The 21698-nt window shown below is 38.1% G+C and overlaps 1 pseudogene; it reads left to right on the forward strand.

The window, feature by feature from the left end:
- The first annotated feature begins 1368 nt into the window (after positions 1 to 1368).
- Positions 1369 to 16917, forward strand: LOC118778834 (annotated as a pseudogene).
- The last annotated feature ends 4781 nt before the right edge of the window (positions 16918 to 21698 follow it).

Below are 21698 nucleotides of genomic sequence, written 5' to 3' on the forward strand. Positions count from 1 at the left end.
TTTATTTCTTAATAAAAATCTAAGACATGCAGGAGTCCTGCAACAGTATACCAGTGGCATTTGAGTGCTTCTCCACGGCTAAACTGGGCTCCTCTTCTATGCCAAGGTCCATTAAAAACATGGATTAGTCCCAACTTAAGACCATAAAATGTCTGGGCTTGATTTTTGCCATACCCAGTGATTAGCTTGATTGACAGAATTACACTGAGCTGAACCTCCAACAAAAAAACCTAATCACAGCCACAATACTGTATCTTACTTCACCCCTGATGATCCATGGAACATTGTTTGAGGTTTTTTGACCTACAAAGTAAATATTTTAGCATGAACAAATGGCATTTTAAAAAATGTCTCAATTATATGAATTAAATATATATCAGTTTACAGCCAGCCACAAGACATGGGGATAATGTTCATCAGGCCTGGTGAAACACATGCAAACTTTTTTCATGGTGTGCATGTGCATAGTCTTTTGTACATAAATATACAGAAAAATAAAAAAAGTAGTGCAAACACAATGCATTTAGATTATGGAATTTTATTATTGTTCCTTCATGCTGTAATCTGGAATCCTTCAATCTGGAATCCAATGAACAATTTTAATCAAAAACAGTCAGTAGTAGTAACAACGTCCATGGCGCCTCCCAAGAAAGAAAAAATAATGCTAGAGACACGTCTGAATTAATTGAGACTCACTTTTGCACGGTCTGTGTCAGACCCTGAATTCAGAAGATTGTGCTCTTTCGGGATGTCAGAAACTAGAAGCTTCCAAAACAAACACGCACCTGTACATTTGTTTGTCATGAAACTGCATCATACACCCATAAGAACTGCAAGACCCCTGCAACAGTACACCCCTGACATTTAAGTGCTTCTCCACAGCTAATCTTGTCCCCTCTTTTGTGCCAAGGTCAACTAAAGGCATGGATTAGACCTAACTTGATAAAATAGAACTGTCTCAGCCTCTGTGTGTGATCCCAGAAAATTAAACATCCACAAAATAAACACCAAAGCTAACACATCCATAAAAGATAACTCACAAACCACATATCCATCTCTTAATAGTATGAATTTAGATATGAGAGAAAAATATACTCATATTTTTGTTAAAGAAATATGACTAGGAGAAAAACATTTTAATGTATGTATGACTTTAATATTTTTACACATTTCAGTATCTTGTTAAAAGTTTAATTAAATAAGTGGCATAACAGAAAATAATTTCAATTAATAAATGCCCATGAAATACCATCAGGTAAAAATAATGTCATGACTAATGATACAGACATATGATATCCAGTAACAAGGAAAAATGCATGACCAAATAGAGATGTTCAGTTCTGCTGAGTGAAGACCAATATCTCTATATAAGTGGCAGAACTGAACTCTCCCAGGGACTGCCTGGCACCCAGCAAAGGTAAGTGACTTGTGGGGTAGGGTTTATATAAAAAGAGACTCTGTGTCAGCATGATATAATTTGGTTTTCAGTTTTAATTATAATGACATTTAAACTATGAGTGTGGGTGCCTGTAATTTAGATGTTTTCAACCAAAAAAGTGGTTGAAATTTCAATCCTTGTTAGGTAAACCCTTAAATGACACCTTAACAAATAAGTATCTGAACAACATAAGGTACAGTAACAGTAAACAGTGAACTGGCCTAATTTCTTCGTTTTTCAGTATCCAAACACCACCAGCTACCATCTTTCTTTTTTGGCATCAAAGGAGGTAAAGATTCCTGCATGCAGAGCATACACAAAAGGCAAACAAAAGCCTTAAAGTACTTTTTCCCTAAAATGACATGTCTGTCTGAGGTTGGAGTCCAGACAGGACTTTTCTCACAGGTGGAGAGTACCAATTATTCCATACACTTATATTTCTGTCTTGTATGTTTTTTTTATATATAATATATCCCTATTCAACAGGTCAAACAAAAAATGAGTGCATTCAATATAAAGATTTAAGCCAATAAAAATGAGAAAAAATGGGTTTTCTGACTTCTGTTAGCTCTTGTAACCTGCCCACTCGACTGTCTTTTCCCTAGCATAATGACATTATTACAAACTCAATGATAAAAGCATATTGTTTGCTTTTCTCAAAATGTGACATTTATTTTAAATCAGAGTACATATTTGTGTACATATATGAGTACAGTGTAGCATATTTGAGTACATATATGAGTACAGTGTAGCATAGTGGGTAAGGAGCAGGACTCATAACCAAAAGGTGGTCGGTTCAATCCCTTACTGGGGCACTGCTGCTGCACCCTTGAGCAAGGTACTTAACCAACAATTGCCTCAATGAATATCCAGCTATATAGATGGATAAAAGTGTAAAAAAAAAAAACTGATGGAAATTGCTCTGGATAAGAGTGTCTGCTAAATGCCATTATTATTATTATAATGACTGATATTCATCCTGTCTTTCCCTCAGTAAAGTGCCATCATGAGTACGGACGCGGAGATGGCGGTCTTTGGCCCGGCGGCCATCTTCCTCCGGAAGCCAGAGAAGGAGAGAATTGAGGCCCAGAACGCACCCTTTGATGCCAAAACGGCTTTCTTTGTGGCTGAGCCCAAGGAGATGTACCTCAAAGGGAAACTCATCGGCAGAGAGGGGGGCAAAGCCACCGTTGAAACACTGGATGGCCAAGTATGCTACAGCTACACATCAATTTCCCTGCAAACCGCATATCATTCAAAGTAGACCAAAATTCATTGCTATGTTTGTGCTCTGTTTGGTCCATATTGACAAAATATTTGAGAAACTCACTCTGTGAAAAACAAAGTCTCATCATGAAAGGAATACATGAATACATTCCAGAGAAAATGAGTATTGAGGAATCAAGGCATTAACTTGAGTTCAAGCATTCAGGACAATTCAACTACAGTCCTGTCACTTACAATTTTCAAACTATGTTTATTATTCAACTGAAACAACAGAACAAAAGAGTGGTAAAAGTGACAGCAGAAAGGGTAAAAGTTAAAGTTCAGTTGGGTGTGAACTGGTTGTTTGGTTTTCTTATAGTACACTTTGATTAGGGAATGACTAAATGTTTAGACTGACAGAGACATCAGGTTTAACACATATGCACTTTTTGATATATACTGTGGGGTTTTTTTAAGTCATAATGATTGATGACCTCACAATTACTGTCTTATCCAAAGATGTACTCTTTTACATCTAGTATCATCCATCCATGAGGTGATGTTTTTCCTGAATTAGAATGCATGGATTTGTAATGCATAACACCTCCTTCTGTCAATCTCCAGACACTCGTAAAGACAGACTCTCTTCTAACCTTCCATTCATCATTGGTCTATTCCACAGAAATTAACAGTGAAGGAGGATGACATCCACCCAATGAACCCTCCCAAGTTTGATAAGATTGAGGACATGGCCATGATGACCCACCTCAACGAGCCCGCTGTGCTGTATAACCTCAAAGAGCGTTATGCAGCATGGATGATCTATGTAGGTTTCCTAGTTAATCCACTTTACCTGTCAATGAGCCATTGTTTCTGGTGAATATGTGCAGTAATATTGACCTCTGCTGTTTCAGACATACTCTGGGCTGTTCTGTGTCACTGTGAATCCATACAAGTGGCTTCCAGTGTACGATGCCGTTGTTGTTGTTGCATACAGAGGTAAAAAGAGAGTTGAGGCCCCGCCCCACATCTTCTCCATCTCTGACAATGCCTATCAGTTCATGCTGACTGGTAAGATTCTATCCCAGCAGAAGTTTCCCTATGCAAATGAGTTTACTTTAATATAACTTCAACCATTATTCAACTTAATCCCTGTCCCGTATCTATTTGCCATTCTCCTTGCAGATCGAGAGAACCAGTCAGTCCTGATTACGTAAGTATATCATGCAAATAAAATTAATACAATATGATGCATAATTAGAAACGAAATAAATGCCTTTCTGTGCAAAAACATTCATTATAATCCATATTTAAAAAAACATTTTGTAGATGGTTATTATATAGAGTACAGAGAGAATGCTTTCCATAGTTTACAAGATCAAAGCATTTTGTGTCCACCCACAGTGGAGAATCTGGTGCAGGAAAGACTGTGAACACCAAACGTGTCATCCAGTACTTTGCGACAATCGCAGTGTCTGGCCAAAAGAAAGCTGAGCCCGTACCTGGCAAGATGCAGGTCAGTCTCAAGCGATTATGCATGTACCTCAGAAAGTAATACGCTTCTACACATACAAATCTGAAGTGCCTGATGTCTTCTGTAGGGATCTCTGGAGGATCAAATCATCGCAGCGAACCCCCTGCTGGAGGCTTATGGTAACGCCAAGACTGTGAGGAATGACAACTCCTCTCGTTTTGTAAGTATTTAAATGTATTTCAGGGTGGTTATAATTGACATTATTATGACATTTATTTTAACACTATTCAAATGATTTTGAATTTGAATTTGAATTCCTTCTAATTTCTTAAATGTTTGAATGTTCAGGGGAAGTTCATCAGGATTCATTTGGAACAACAGGAAAGCTGGCTTCTGCTGATATTGAAACCTGTAAGTTCTTAAGCTGATATTCAGTGTTGATCAAATATCCAATGAGTATAATAAAATATTTCCAAAATGTGAAAATATCATACCCTACCTATAGATTTACTGGAAAAGTCAAGAGTTACATTCCAGCTGTCAGCTGAGAGAAGCTACCACATCTTCTATCAGCTTATGACAGGCCACAAACCTGAACTGTTAGGTATGAAATCTGCAAGATCAAGACCTTAAATATCATAATTCAAATTTCAGGAATGTATGCATTTATAATTATTTTCTCTTACAGAGGCACTTCTCATTACCACCAACCCATATGATTATCCTATGATCAGCCAAGGAGAAATCACTGTTAAAAGCATTAATGATGTTGAGGAGTTCATAGCCACAGATGTAAGTGAGATGAATTTTTGTGTTTTATTATTTTTCCCTGTAATGAAACGGTACTTTTTTGTCTATAATGAACAATGACAATTTTTGTGACTGCATGCTTCAACCCAGAGAAGACAGAAGTCTGCACCAGAATTAAGTAGAGAAATGATATTACAGGTAAAATATATAAGTATAACTGGCAAAAGCTCATAAACATGCTTCTGTTTCCAATCACACAGACTGCCATTGACATCTTGGGCTTCACTGCTGAGGAGAAGATGGGCATCTACAAGTTGACTGGTGCAGTGATGCATCATGGGAACATGAAGTTTAAGCAGAAGCAGCGTGAGGAGCAGGCTGAGCCTGATGGCACTGAGGGTAAGGTTTAAGTTTTAATGGCAAAACAGCATGGAAATAATCCACAGGCAAAGAGGCAGTTGTCCATCTCAATGAATGTGGATATCAGGCCTCACCAACCAATTTGATTTAAACAACTCTCTTTGGGATGTGTCACCATAACAAATGTGGTCATTACTGGTTACGTAATACAGATGCAGTGTTGGAATTTCATTTCATAAAAAAGAAAAAAAATATTTGATGTAAACTATAAATGTAAATCATGGCACTTGTGAGACCTGATTTACTCATCACACAAGTAAAAACAATTGATGGCCATTGTTGTGCTTGGGCACCTTTCATTGGTGCTTATAGCTGTGGTCACAAATTATAATTACATTTTTCTTTGTGTGATTTAAAAAATGTCTCAGGAGTGTATAGGATTTTGAGTGGAAACTTAGTCTAGCCATTTAAAAAACAAGGGGACTGCTCCTAGACTCTCATACCTTTTCAATATCCACTCAGTGCCTTAGACAGGCACACCAGGCACTTCTACAACACAGGGAGAGTCAACCTATCATCTTACCAATCTTATATCTGCAAAAAGAATAAAATAGTATCTAATATAAATTTAGGAAAACTCTGCTGCATCCTCTACATATTTGAAATAAAATAACTTCATAAACTGAAACCTTTGCTTCCAGAAAGTATCATACTGGCATCTTGTAACATTAATATATTAAAGTTTAATTTAAATCAATGTGATTTCTTCTTACCATAGGAAGAATTAAAAAACTTCAAACAGTGATTATGCACCACATGATAGCTGTGAGTTATGATGTCAGTGAAGTGGGCTCACTGATTTCATTTACACTGTCAGTCTTTCTTTTGTCTTTAATAATACATCTTGATTCTCCTCTTTACAGTGGCAGATAAAATTTCTTACCTCATGGGCCTGAACTCAGCTGACGTGCTGAAAGCTCTGTGTTACCCCAGAGTGAAGGTCGGAAACGAGTTTGTGACCAAGGGACAAACTGTACCGCAGGTAAAATATCTATATTTTAATATATAATCTTTAATAGAGTTACAAAAAATATACAAAAATGTGTTCTTCCCCAATATACTCCACCTATAGTATTGCAATGAATGACCTGATCTGTCCAGTTCTCCACACACAATTACTGTGCCTTGTCATGCAATGACATAGCATGAGAACAAGGCATTGGCAACAAGGCGTTGCAGTGGAATGCCTTGTTGCATATCATTAGATACATTTCTCAACGCCTGTTATGGTAGTTTGAGGAAGGTTTGCCAAACAAATGAAACAAAAATAACGATGAAATACTATTGAATCATACAAGATGCGAGTATGAGTTGAGATTACAAAGAGTTTTTTTCCTCTTTGTGATTAGGTCAACAACTCTGTCAGTGCTCTGTGCAAGTCTGTCTATGAGAAAATGTTCTTGTGGATGGTTGTTCGCATTAATGAGATGTTGGACACAAAGCAGCCACGACAGTTCTTCATCGGTGTGCTGGATATTGCTGGATTTGAGATCTTTGATGTGAGTGGAGGATTCCATTAACATTGACTATAGTTTTATTTCATTAAACATTTTCTATTTTCAATTTGGATCAACTTTAAGTATTGTAAATTATAAACTGTAAATTGTAATCGGTCAACTTTCTTTTTTTCCCAAAATTATAGTTCAACAGCCTGGAGCAGCTGTGCATCAACTTCACCAACGAGAAACTGCAACAGTTTTTCAACCATCACATGTTTGTGCTGGAACAAGAGGAGTACAAGAAGGAGGGCATTGATTGGGAGTTCATTGATTTCGGTATGGACTTGGCTGCCTGCATTGAACTCATTGAGAAGGTAAGAGTGACGCCCATTATTACTGACAGTTATAAACCTCTTCTCTTATTCTCCTGAAGAAATCTCATGTGAATATTCTGCCTACAACAGCCAATGGGCATCTTCTCCATCCTTGAAGAGGAGTGCATGTTCCCCAAGGCTTCAGACACAACCTTCAAAAACAAGCTCTATGACCAACACCTGGGCAAAGCCAATTGCTTCCAGAAGCCCAAGCCTGCCAAAGGCAAGGCTGAGGCCCACTTCTCCCTGGTGCACTACGCTGGCACTGTGGACTACAACATTTGCGGCTGGCTGGACAAGAACAAGGACCCCCTGAACGACTCAGTCGTACAGCTGTACCAGAAGTCATCAGTCAAACTGCTGGCTCTCCTGTATGCTGCCCATGCCGGTGCAGAAGGTATTGTATTTATTTCTGTTGAGATTGGTAGAGTCTCCTCATTATATATTCACACCTGGATGAATTTGATCATATCTGACAACAAATTCCTTGGTTTATAAAATCAAGGATATACCTTTTCAATCAACTAAAGGGACAATTTACACATTTCATATTTCCAGGCCTCTGGATGTTAATACATTCATGGTGGTATTTTTAAAATGCTGTCAGTATAGGCATGTATTTATAGTTAGTCATGCAAAATTAAGCAAATAGAAAAAGTTGTGTGGTTAAATATTGCATTAAATATGATGTCAGTGTTAAAATCTTGTGTGAACAGAGGCTGGTGGTGGCAAAAAGGCCGGCAAGAAGAAGGGTGGCTCCTTCCAGACTGTGTCTGCTCTGTTCAGGGTACTGTATGCACTTCAATGCAACTGAAACCACACTTCTGTGATTAAAGTACCAATTTGATGTTGCAAAGTAAAGCACTCTTACTGTCACAACCAATTCTCTTAAAAATGTACTAAAGCAAATGTAGAAATCATTACACATTACATGAATTTGTCTGGAATACTAAAAACCATAAAATGATAATCAGTTGGGTTCTACACTTAACTCTATTCACTATATGCAAAAAATAATCAAACCAAATGCATCTCTGTTTTAATACTACACCACCCACCATCCCACAGGAGAATTTGGGCAAACTGATGACCAACTTAAGAAGCACTCATCCTCACTTTGTGCGATGCTTGATTCCTAATGAATCAAAGACACCAGGTAAGCAATATACCCACTGTCATTCCAATAGTTTAGGTCCGAATATGAAAAACTGCAACAGAGTGTACATGCTATGTTTACCCAATTGATCAATCCTCTTTTCTAGGGTTATCAAAAAGAATTCAATGAAGTCAACACAACTTCAGTGTGGGAGTATCCTATTCTGTACTTTTGGTACAATGTCTGAACATGTGAATGTCTTCTTGTTTTCCAGGTCTCATGGAGAACTTCCTGGTCATCCACCAGTTGAGGTGTAATGGTGTGCTAGAAGGTATCAGAATCTGCAGAAAGGGCTTCCCCAGCAGAATCCTCTATGGTGACTTCAAGCAGAGGTAAATTACTCATTACATCTGTATTACTTAACATCCATAATATACATGTGAATCTAGGATCTTTAGGTTAGATACTGCTGTTGTATTGCTAAATTGTTTATAAACAAATTTTCATAGCATGTAAAAGTGGAACATGGAAAGAGGTTTTGATAGTGTGTAAAAATGGAACATGACATTAAAGGCCTCTACAAATATTTTTTAAAAAACTATAATAATAATAGACATGTTCCAGATCTAGAAATAATTGCATTTAAATAGAAGATTCCCTTGAGTAATCTCTGAGCATATCTTCTCTATCATTTTAACCATTACTTTTATTTTAGATACAAAGTACTGAATGCCAGTGTGATCCCTGAGGGACAGTTCATTGACAACAAGAAGGCTTCTGAGAAGCTCCTGGGATCCATTGATGTGGACCACACTCAGTACAAGTTTGGGCACACCAAGGTGAGAGATTTCAGCTTCAAGGATATCAATAATATTTTTCTGAAAAACAAAACAGTTTCACAGCTTAGATTTACCGTTTAATGTAAATTTAGATTTACCGTTTAATCACATTTATGTCAATGCAATAAGCTATAAGACCAATTCTTTATCACATTGAATGTTGCTGCAGGTGTTCTTCAAAGCTGGTCTGTTGGGTACCCTGGAAGAGATGCGAGATGAGAAACTGGCATCACTGGTTACCATGACTCAGGCCCTGTGCCGCGGATACCTCATGAGAAGGGAATTTGTCAAGATGATGGAGAGGAGGTATATACTTTTACACAAAAACTCATCCATTCATTAATTCAACTCAATTCATTCAGAGATCAGCACCTATTCTTCTTTTTAAGATGTAAAGCTGTTAAAGTAAAGAAAACAACAAGACAGTTTATTTCCGTCCACTTTTCTGTAGGCTGAAAGGCTCACTCAAAAAAAAAATTGAAATTTAAAAAGTTCTTTTAAAAGCATTAGAGTGGTTCAAGCAGAAAATGCTTGTTTTATAAATGGAAGCAGAATGGCATAAACTTCCTGGCTAACTGTAATACTCCTGAAACAGGGAGTCCATATACTCCATCCAATACAACATCCGCTCATTCATGAATGTGAAACATTGGCCATGGATGAAGCTATACTTCAAGATCAAGCCACTTCTGAAGAGCGCTGAAGCTGAGAAAGAGATGGCCAACATGAAGGAAGATTTTGAAAAGACCAAAGAAGAGCTAGCAAAGGCATTAGCTAAGAAAAAGGAGCTGGAGGAAAAAATGGTTTCTCTGCTGCAGGAGAAGAATGACCTGCAATTGCAAGTAGCAGCTGTGAGTTGACATAATGATTTAGAGAACATTCAACTCATATTTATATTATCAGTGGAAAAAATCAGTCTAAACTAATCTAAACTAATGTCTCTTCATACTTGAGTGTTGCATTTTTGTTTCACTTACAGGAAGTTGAAAGCCTCTCTGACGCTGAGGAAAGATGTGAGGGACTCATCAAAGCTAAGATCCAGCTCGAAGCTAAACTCAAAGAGACAAATGAGAGACTGGAGGATGAGGAGGAAATCAATGCTGAGCTGACTGCCAAGAAGAGGAAGCTGGAGGATGAGTGCTCTGAGCTGAAGAAAGATATTGATGACTTAGAGCTCACCTTGGCCAAAGTGGAGAAGGAGAAACATGCCACAGAAAATAAGGTTTATAATTCATCAATGCAGTCTTTATTTGTTTTTTTTCCACTTTACCAGTGTATTACTAACAGAGTGTGACATTAATTCATTTAGGTGAAAAACCTGACTGAAGAGATGGCCACTCAAGATGAAAGCATTGCCAAGCTGACCAAGGAGAAGAAAGCCCTCCAAGAGGCTCACCAGCAGACTCTTGATGATCTCCAGGCAGAGGAGGACAAAGTCAACACTCTGACGAAAGCAAAGACAAAGCTTGAGCAGCAAGTGGATGACGTAAGATGTCATTTACATATTTTGATAGGTGCAATTTAAAATGGGCCATAGAAAATAGAGCCTTTTGAACCACTAGGAGCAACTTCAGAAACATTCTAACCCATTGATCTGACCCATTGATGTAACCCATTAACCTGTGTATTTTGTACTGACAATGAAAAAGATAATGGCTGAGGAGTTAGTAGGGACGTAGTAGGGACGTTAGTAGGGACGTCATGGACGTTAGGTCAATGACAAAACCTGCTTTTACATGAAACAGCTGGAAGGTTCTCTGGAACAAGAGAAGAAGCTTCGCATGGACCTTGAGAGAGCCAAGAGAAAGCTTGAGGGTGATCTGAAACTGGCTCAGGAATCCATAATGGATCTGGAGAATGACAAGCAACAGTCAGAGGAGAAGATCAAGAAGTAAGACAGAATTCAAAGCAATGAGATAATTGTAAATCCCAACAACATCCAAAAATTGGAAACATATTCATTGAAATCTGTATTGTTCCTCATCCACAGGAAGGACTTTGAAACAAGCCAACTTCTCAGCAAGATTGAGGATGAGCAGTCTTTGGGAGCACAACTTCAAAAGAAGATTAAGGAGCTCCAGGTAGTTTCTGAATGCCTTAAAATTCCACATAATAAAGCTGAAAACATGTACAACATTAACTTTAACAACAACTTTAACCACTGTTCTTGATAGGCTCGTATTGAGGAGCTGGAGGAAGAAATCGAGGCTGAGCGTGCTGCTCGGGCCAAGGTTGAGAAGCAGAGAGCTGATCTCTCCAGGGAACTTGAGGAGATCAGTGAGAGGCTAGAAGAAGCTGGTGGTGCCACTGCTGCTCAGATCGAGATGAACAAGAAGCGTGAGGCTGAGTTCCAGAAGCTGCGCCGTGATCTTGAAGAGTCTACCTTGCAGCATGAGGCCACAGCTGCTGCTCTGCGCAAGAAGCAGGCCGACAGTGTTGCAGAACTGGGAGAGCAAATCGACAACCTTCAGCGTGTCAAGCAGAAGCTGGAGAAGGAGAAGAGTGAATACAAAATGGAAATCGATGACCTGTCCAGTAACATGGAGGCTGTCGCCAAAGCAAAGGTATAGGAAGGGAATATTTCATAAGCATTCATTAGCAGGAGACATTTAACTTGAAATAACTTTAAATATACTTCTTGAAAGGGCAACCTTGAGAAAATGTGCCGTACCCTGGAAGACCAACTGAGTGAACTCAAGACCAAGAGTGATGAGTATTTGCGCCAACTGAATGACATCAATGCACAAAAAGCAAGACTTCAAACAGAGAATGGTAAGTACATTACATCAGCCTTTTGGATCTAATTACTTCTCATACAGCAATAGTGAAGAGTTCCACACAACTTTTATTTACTCAGGTGAATTCACCCGCCAACTGGAGGAAAAGGAGGCTCTAGTCTCTCAGCTGACAAGAGGCAAGCAAGCCTACACACAGCAGATTGAGGAACTCAAGAGGCACATTGAAGAGGAAGTCAAGGTAATACAGAACACCTGGAGTTGAGGATTATCCATAAAATCTTGATTATCCACATATTAATATTTTTTGAGAAGTGAGGTCAATGAGGTTACGCTGCATTCAAGTCTTTCTGTCAACACGTTAAGTTAAAGAATGGCATTTCAACATATTTCTTCTCATGTTAAAATGGGGTAAACAATACAATAAATGAGCATCTGTTTTCCAGGACACTCCACATATATATTCAGTCCTTCTTTTTTATTATAACTCATGTGTTGCCTTTAAGGCCAAGAATGCCCTGGCCCATGGTTTGCAATCAGCACGACACGACTGTGACCTGCTGAGGGAGCAGTTTGAGGAGGAGCAGGAGGCCAAGGCTGAGCTGCAGCGTGGAATGTCCAAGGCCAACAGTGAGGTGGCTCAGTGGAGAACCAAATATGAAACTGATGCCATCCAGCGCACTGAGGAACTGGAGGAGGCCAAGTAACTTCACTCTTTACAGTATCATATTGGATTCACTGATTATGAGAAATCTATGATAGTTAATGAAAATGTCACTCTCTACAGGAAAAAGCTTGCCCAGCGTCTCCAGGATGCAGAGGAATCCATTGAGGCTGTGAACTCCAAGTGTGCCTCTCTGGAGAAGACCAAGCAGAGACTGCAGGGTGAAGTGGAGGATCTCATGATTGATGTGGAGAGGGCAAATGCCCAGGCTGCCAACCTTGACAAGAAGCAGAGGAACTTTGACAAGGTAAATCCAACATTCCAATATAGGGAATTATCATGTCTGCTGTGGGTTACAGTTAGGTTTTACATATAGACTGATTTCATGGTTCATTATTAATGAGTTTTATCATCAATTTTCCAGGTTCTGGCAGAATGGAAGCAGAAGTATGAGGAAGGCCAGGCAGAGCTGGAAGGGGCACAGAAAGAGGCCCGTTCTCTCAGCACTGAGCTGTTCAAGATGAAGAATTCCTATGAAGAAGCTCTGGACCACCTGGAGACCCTGAAGCGGGAGAACAAGAACCTGCAGCGTACGTACACTGTAGAAACACGTCTTGATCATGGGCACAGTGTTGCTATTAGATGTTGAAATTCAGCTGAAAAGTTACAAATACAATCAATACTCTGAATAGAACATATACCAAGAAGTATCATACATTAATGGAGTATACCCTTTGGAGACAAGGCTTTACATAACTAAAGGAATGTATACTCATTCATAATTGTTCAAACATTCAGATACTGAGATTCATCTTGTGAACTATATATATAAATCATATATACACTTAACAGTGTACATTCCCTATAGCAATCTAATCAACATTCAGGGATTACAGAAATTTGTAATGGAGACCTAAACTGATTAGAGATCTTTGGAGGAAATGTACTATATTAATGATAAGCATATTCAAAATCACAATCTCCCAATCCTAGTTATATTGTTATCAAATATGTTTGCATGTAGAGGAGATTTCCGACCTGACTGAACAGATTGGAGAGACTGGAAAGACCATTCATGAGCTGGAGAAGGCAAAGAAAACTGTGGAAACTGAGAAATCAGAAATTCAGACTGCCCTAGAAGAAGCAGAGGTAATCAGAAATGTTAAGAAATGGATCTTTTCTGGTAATTATATTTGAATAATGCTGGTGACTACTTATTAATTAATTTTGGAGTAAATTATATTATATTATAATATATTAAATATAGAAATATAGTAAAATATATTAAATTATAGAATACCTGCCAAAGAAACTGACTATTTTTACTACCACTTCATGAATCTAAAACTGTACTAGTTATTGGAATTAATATTACTACCTCATTCATTTTAAAGGGAACACTGGAACATGAGGAGTCCAAGATTCTACGTATTCAGCTGGAGCTAAATCAGGTGAAGAGTGAAATTGACAGGAAGCTCGCAGAGAAAGATGAGGAGATGGAGCAGATCAAGAGGAACAGCCAGAGGGTGCTTGACTCCATGCAGAGCACTCTTGACTCTGAGGTCAGAAGCAGGAATGATGCTCTCAGAGTCAAGAAGAAGATGGAGGGAGACCTCAATGAGATGGAGATTCAGCTGAGCCACGCCAACCGCCAGGCCGCTGAAGCCCAGAAACAACTGAGGAATGTCCAAGGACAGCTCAAGGTATTTGTATATTACCCATAGTTACAGGGCTGAGCTCAATGAGTTGAGTCTTTTCATACAGAATTCCTTTAATTGATCTCTCTTTCAGGATGCCCAACTGCACCTTGATGATGCAGTCAGAGGACAGGAGGACATGAAGGAGCAGGTTGCCATGGTGGAGCGCAGGAACAACCTGATGCTGGCTGAGATAGAGGAACTGAGGGTTGCCCTGGAGCAGACAGAGAGAGGCCGCAAAGTGGCCGAGCAGGAGCTTGTCGATGCAAGCGAGCGTGTAACCCTGCTGCACTCCCAGGTGAGTACAGAAAGTCATTCCTTTCTGTTTTTGTCTGATCTTGTTTTTGTGATGAACATGATGAAGTACATCACAATCTATCAAACAAACTAAGGGTATATTAGGAGCAACATGTTGGTAGGGGATTTCTTAGTAAGGCATTGCATTGTAATAAAGGCTTTTTAATTTCTCACATGAAAATGGCATGCCTTCTGTTTTTTTATTTCTTTCCTGAGAAACACACAGAAGAATCCAGAAGCATATTTTCGTTTTGCATTGCATTGCTTAAGACCCTTGTCTCAATTGGGAACCCATTGTCAAAACTGTCATTCTTTTATGAAAGCAAAAAGGACTTCCATTTTCTTACCATGTTCGGACCTTACACCCTTAACTTAACATTACCACTAAGCAAACAAAATTTTTCAGAACACAAGTCTCATCAACACCAAGAAGAAGCTGGAGAGTGACCTTGTTCAGGTCCAAGGTGAAGTTGACGACACCATCCAGGAAGCAAGAAATGCAGAGGAGAAGGCCAAGAAGGCTATCACTGATGTGAGTGACCTTTACTGTTATAATCATTGCATTTCTTTTTTAATAATATAAATGATGACTGTTTTACTGATTTACAAACCTTAAAATTGTATCTTTCATACCCTCACTCATATAATTATATACCTCCACTCATTTAATAATTCAATTATTCACAGCATAGTTGTACATTGTATGAAAGGGGTAAATTATCTTAATGCAATATCCACATTCCACTTGAGGCATGTGCTCTGCAATTCTAGTGTCTTGCTCAATTGCAGTTGCTCACAATAGTCTATGGGCTATACTCATTTGATTGCTGTGATCAGTAATACTCTGAGAGTAGAAGGTTCTTTTAAGAAATGGTAAATGAAGTTAAGAGACATCCATGTTGTGCAAATTCCAGGCAGCTATGATGGCAGAGGAGCTGAAGAAGGAGCAGGACACCAGTGCTCACCTGGAGAGGATGAAGAAGAACCTGGAAGTCACAGTCAAGGACCTGCAGCACCGTCTGGATGAAGCTGAGAGCCTGGCCATGAAGGGTGGAAAGAAACAGCTCCAGAAACTGGAAGCAAGGGTAACCAAATCTATTCATTAAATCTTTTCGAGGACCACATGAAACTCATGGACAGACTCTACACAAGGCCCCAATACTCATAACCATATATTTATACAGCCAAGTCTCAGCTTTACTGTGACAATTATCAATACTTTTTTCTACAATTTTTTACTATTTACTTCAAGGTGCGTGAGCTGGAAAGTGAAGTTGAAGCTGAACAGAGACGTGGAGCCGATGCAGTTAAAGGTGTCCGTAAATATGAGAGGAGAGTCAAAGAGCTCACCTACCAGGTAAAAATCAACCCATCTTTACAAAATAGACTGCACTCCAGAATGACAACGCAGTACTTCTTTTAAATCATCTCTACTCACTGTAGACTGAGGAGGACAAGAAGAACGTTCACAGACTCCAAGATCTGGTGGACAAACTGCAGCTGAAAGTGAAGGCCTACAAGAGGCAGGCTGAGGAAGCGGTAAGTCTAATATTCCATGGAAAAGACTCATGTAGAACCTGAATGCAATGTAAAATGTTCTATGCGGAGGATGTGGGTAAGTTTCAGGAGTTTCATGTCATTGATTAGGTCTCAACACATTCATCTCTATCAGGATATTATTTAACTGAATCACAGCAATCTATACCATGTGCTTGATTATCAGATGTGAAGAGAATCAAATAGTACTGGACTATATTAAACTTTAAAGTTGAGAACTATAGATTTTCCAAGCAAATTTTAATGGACTAAGATAACACCATCGAGCTGGCAGTCATGGCATCAGTTTTAGTTTGTTTGCATGTTTCAGGAAATAATTGTGCTATATTAAGTCTATAATTAATGACTGCACAAGAAAAATAAAAAAGTCAAAGAATGAGGTTACTTTTTCCTGTTTCCCTTGGGTGTGGCTAATAAAACAATAGTGTAAAATGTCTGACGTCTGGAAAAGGAGAAATCATAAATTTGTTCTAAATCTTGTATCTATTGCTACATGTAGTACGTGAAATATTTCTACTCATGAATTTTTGGACTCCTCAACAGGAGGAGCAAGCCAACACTCACCTGTCCAGATACAGGAAGGTGCAGCATGAGATGGAGGAAGCTCAGGAGCGTGCCGATATCGCCGAGTCCCAGGTCAACAAGCTGAGAGCCAAGAGCCGTGATGCCGGCAAGGTAGGTTATTATGTGAAAGGTTTTGTTGTCGTGATATATGTTAATTTAAATGGGTAATGAAAGGTGTTTTAGAATAAAATGTACATGATATAGTAAATGGCTCTAAATGGTCTTTCAAATTCATTATCAGGGCAAGGAGGTCGCGGAATGAAGGTCAAGATCCAGATGAGAAGCAATAACAAGTATTCATATAATATGAACATCTTGTGAAATGTTGTAATGGTAGCAGTCAGTCAATAAAGCTAGTTCACCCTCACCTCGTTTGGTATTCTTGCTTTGTCAATAATCTTTTCATCACACAAAATTAACACAACATTACTGAAAGAAAGATCTTCCATGTTTGCACAGACAGCTGTAGCTTCATGACAGAATTATCACACACCATGTTGCCATGTTTAAATTCTTGACATCATGCAGTGGTGTTTTTTAAACATCACCTAATTTTTAAATAAAAATTGACTCAAGGCATTCAAATGCAGTACTGTAGATGTTACACAGTTTCCTACATAAAACCATACTATACAATTGGAATTAGCAATAAAGATAATAGTCATAATAATAATCTGATAATACTCTGAATAGTCTGACAATAGTCAGACCATTTACAACAGTTTACATAAGCATATTGTAGTTAAAACTGAGTTTCATTTGTTTTTTTGTTTGTTTTTTTGTTTTTTTTAATTGGTGAACAATAACACCACAGATTTCTATTAGAATGAACACCCCACATTATTCATGAAAAAAGTAAAATAAATCAGTCAAGGTATCGATGTCAAAATTCATCTCCCCTTTGCAGAGGCTGAATACATTGCACACAGGCCCGGAGTCCAGTGTTGTATTCATTGTGCCACTATCTACAGCTTACTGATGTGGAACACAATTTTCTGTCATTCTCAGCTAGTCGGTGACCACATTCTGCACATTAAAACACATGAAAATGAGATAAAATGTTAAAAGACAAAATGAAAGCAGCCAAACTGTACTTTCCTGAACCTTGATGACAAAGACTCCAACACCCAGACTGATAATGCCTGTTTGCACAATACAATACAGTGAATTGAATATTGACAGCACCATACTTAACCAGTCCAAACAGTACCCTGCTCCAAGGTCCTTCTGGCCTTTAAAATATCAGGACACTGCTAGATATTCCCCACCCGCCTGTGCCAAGGAGACGCCTGACGTACTTAGTTGGAGCTTTGTTTAGTGTTTCCTCTGATCACCCACCCAGTGCCTCCCTAACCCTCCACACCCACTGTGTCATTAATATACATACAAATGGACAAACAGACAGAGACCAACAGACTCACCCATGCACATACATACCATTAGAATGAACAGATTTCAAATAAAAAGGCTAACCGTACATTAATAGCAATCAATGTTTAACTTCATGTATCACAATTGTAAATCGTTCCACAACATCTCAAGCACAACTGGTGATTCCAAAAGGGTTGCACAAATGGGAAAAAGCATTAAAAGAGATTAAAAGAGTTAAGTATAAATCTTTTGATAAGTGATTCAATGTCTTGGCCATTAATTTAATGACAGATGGAGCTCAATTAAATAATGTTGCAAGACTACTACACTACTTCACTGAAATGAATGGGCAGAAGTACAGAGGTATCTGTGAAACAGCAACCTGGAGAAGATAAAAAAAACATAGATACAACATGAGTCAATATGCACCACCAGCTGGTGTAAATTTTTGTTCATATCTGTGCACGTACAGGCACAGGACATTTCTATAGAAAATATTTAGTTTATTTTCCAGTCTACTAATAATCTTTATTAGTATTAACATGGTGTAAGTAAATACAGAATTTAATAGTCTATGTAATAGTGAAGGTACATTCCAAAACAGCACATGCAGGTGCAATAATTAGTGGAAAACCTGTAATGACAGTGAGACCACAGATGTTTAATATTTAATTTAGTCTCAGTATTCTCTAATTTTGTAAGGCGGTATGCGGTATGAATATCACAAGCTCGAGATGTGCATATGAACAGCATATTAAAGGTTGGCTGAGGGATAAATTACACCTTGGCTGAAATATCAAAAGCCTAAATCAATTGTACATGGGTTGTGTAATTGAAACATACTTTTTAAATGCTGATGAAGTAAAAATTAAAGCAAGTAAAGTAAAAATTCATGGTTACATGACAAAACATTTAAAAATCAATCCACAAGATTCCAAATTCAATAGAAAACTCAATGCAAAGCAATTCAATGCACTCAAATTACTGCAGGTGCTGTCCTGACCCACAGTCCAGAAAGCTTCACTCCTTAAATGTTTTCATTTTCATTAAATACAGTGCAGATATCAGAGTTCTATAACTGACCTGACAGATGTTCAAGGGGACAATAATCTTAGAAATGAACACCATATTAAAAGGATCAAGGAACCAATCAAGTGATCAATCTCAAATTAAAACTTCAAATCACCTTAGCTATTAATGTGTTTACATATTCATGTTCTAACCATTTAAGTGTGCAGATTTAAACACAATAACATAATGTATGTGGACAGATTCATGCGCAGTCTTAAGAAATTTTCTTACATTACACAAAAGTATTCAAAACAGATCACATGGGCCCACAAACATATGAAGGACATTGTTTGTTAAATCATGATATAGCAGTACAAATTCACTTACTTTTGAAGCTGATATTCTTCTAAAGCAAACTGTTAGGAATGTAGTTGCTTCTTCTCAGGTTTACACCTGTGCTGTCTGATATTTAAGCATTGCCCTTTGTTCGTGTCTTTGCTTAGTCTTGAGTTGCCATGCCTAGTGTGTGTGCACTTGCCCAAGCCTGTTTCATTCCTCACAAATCTTCAGTAAAGGTAACTGTATTTTCTTTTAACCGAAACTCTTGTTTCTTGAGTTCTGTCTGTAATTGGCTTCACTCTACTCCTTGTCATACACACTGTAAGAGAGTGAGTATTGCAGTTGAGTATCAAAGGCAGATGAAAACCTACTCTTTAGTGAAACTCCCAGCACTCAGTGACAAATAGCAATGTTCTGAGAGCATAACTGGCCAAGTAACTATATTTGTAATTAATCGTCATAAGATCATACTGTGCATATCAAGTACTCCATTTCAACCATGTCTTACCACTTTGGCATTTAGTGACCTATCCGTAATATCATCTTTCCCATGAAACGAAGGCACCCTATAAAATCATAAATCTTGCATCAAAATCATTTGATACCTAGCTGGCTAAATACTTGGAAAATGAGCTGAGCAGAAACCTTGACTAAGCACTGCATCAAGGAAAGTCAACAGAAGGTTCTGAGACAAAGCTACTTCTGTTGAAGTCAAAACATTTCCAATTGTTTCACATCATGTTCGCACATTATTTAAATACTGTTAATACTAAGTTCATTGGCTTCCCATTAAGTTCAGGAAAGATAGCATATTTTCATCTTCTTCTATTGGCTGTGGCTTTTTCTCATTTTAGACATAAGCATTATTTAATCCATAACATCCTGCTTTGCTTTCAACCCCAACTACTCACCAAAATTACAAAGTCAAGTTGGTGGAGCCTTTCACTTATTTTTCTGACACACAGGTATGTTTTCTTAGATGTGAATATGTCTATGAAACACAACCATAAAAATGTATTAGCATATTCAGATCCTATCCTTCTCATCTTCTGTGTTCATGCATGGCAGAGTAATCCAAGGGGTCTGTCAATCCATCAATCAATGCATCCATTAACAAAATCAGCTCAGGTATTAATGCACCAGGGTGTTTCTTAACCACACAACTATGCATATATCTTGTTTAAAGATATAAATCCAAGACAAATATCAATACTGTACACATATATCCATTATCTTAAGTCACATACAGCCATGTACATGCCCATGTAGGTCACTTGTATGCAACATTCTAAACTCAAACACTATCAACAATGACAATGAACAATGAATGATGACAACAAATTCATGTGGAGTGGTACACTTGCCTTTCAAGTCACTTGAAGTCAAAAAATCTTCATAAATGTTATTGATCATTAAATGATAATAGGTCACTATTAGATCTAATATTATACCAAAGCTAACTTTGTAATAGGGGTGTGAGACTGAATTGCATTAAAGACAGTTACAAACTTGCTCTACAATTAAGCTCAAATCACTCAGTGAGAAATAGTCATGTTCTGTGGGCTTAGTTGAGCAAACAGCTATATTTGTATTTGTACTGCTGCAAGAACATTCCTTTATGGCCAGAATATCGTGTCACATTTTTATGGAATATATGCACCTGTATTATCATGTTTTCACTTTGGGCAGAATCAAATCATCTTTCTCAAGAAAAAACCTTCCTATAGCAATGACAAATCTTGCTTTTAAATTATATAATTTCATCCCTTGTTGGCTACTCAGTAAATTTCTAGAAAAATACTTGGCAAACAGTCATGCTGCAAGGTTAGCTCAGAAATGAACTACCTCTCTTACAAGTCAATGTGATTTCCCAACTTTTCCTAGCTTCCCAGCTCTTTCCCCCTAAGGAGGGTAATGCTACAAGGTTGGAGTTTGTTACAAGCATTAATCCACAGGTATCTTAGCAAAACATATTGTTGTGCTAACAGCACAGAATGAGTGTTTTTTTGGTTATGGAAATGTCATATTTTTTATGTGTACTTACTGGGAAACTGGATTATATGGGTGACCATCCAATCCTTGTTTTTATTGAACTGATTTTGTGTCACTTTCTAGGCAGTGATAGGATTGTTCTGATTGTCAGTTAGCTGTTCTGTGACATGCGTAAGATTCTAGGGGTTAAAATAAGCCTCAAGCCTATGATATCCCCAATTCCCACCCTATATCAAGGTGTCACAAGTAGCTGCTTCCGGGTAGTGTAGTGCCTTGCATGCCTGACACAGAGACCATAAATTGCTGACTGTACTACAAGTAATACTATAAAATAGAGTTTATTGCTAATGGTGTTTGCCTTTCAGAAAACATCAAAATGTGAGACGTTTTGGCACCAAAAAGGACATTTGGATTTAGTTTTGGAAAAAACCCTCG

This window comes from Megalops cyprinoides, chromosome 6 (assembly GCF_013368585.1).
Source record: "Megalops cyprinoides isolate fMegCyp1 chromosome 6, fMegCyp1.pri, whole genome shotgun sequence".
NCBI lineage: Eukaryota > Metazoa > Chordata > Actinopteri > Elopiformes > Megalopidae > Megalops > Megalops cyprinoides.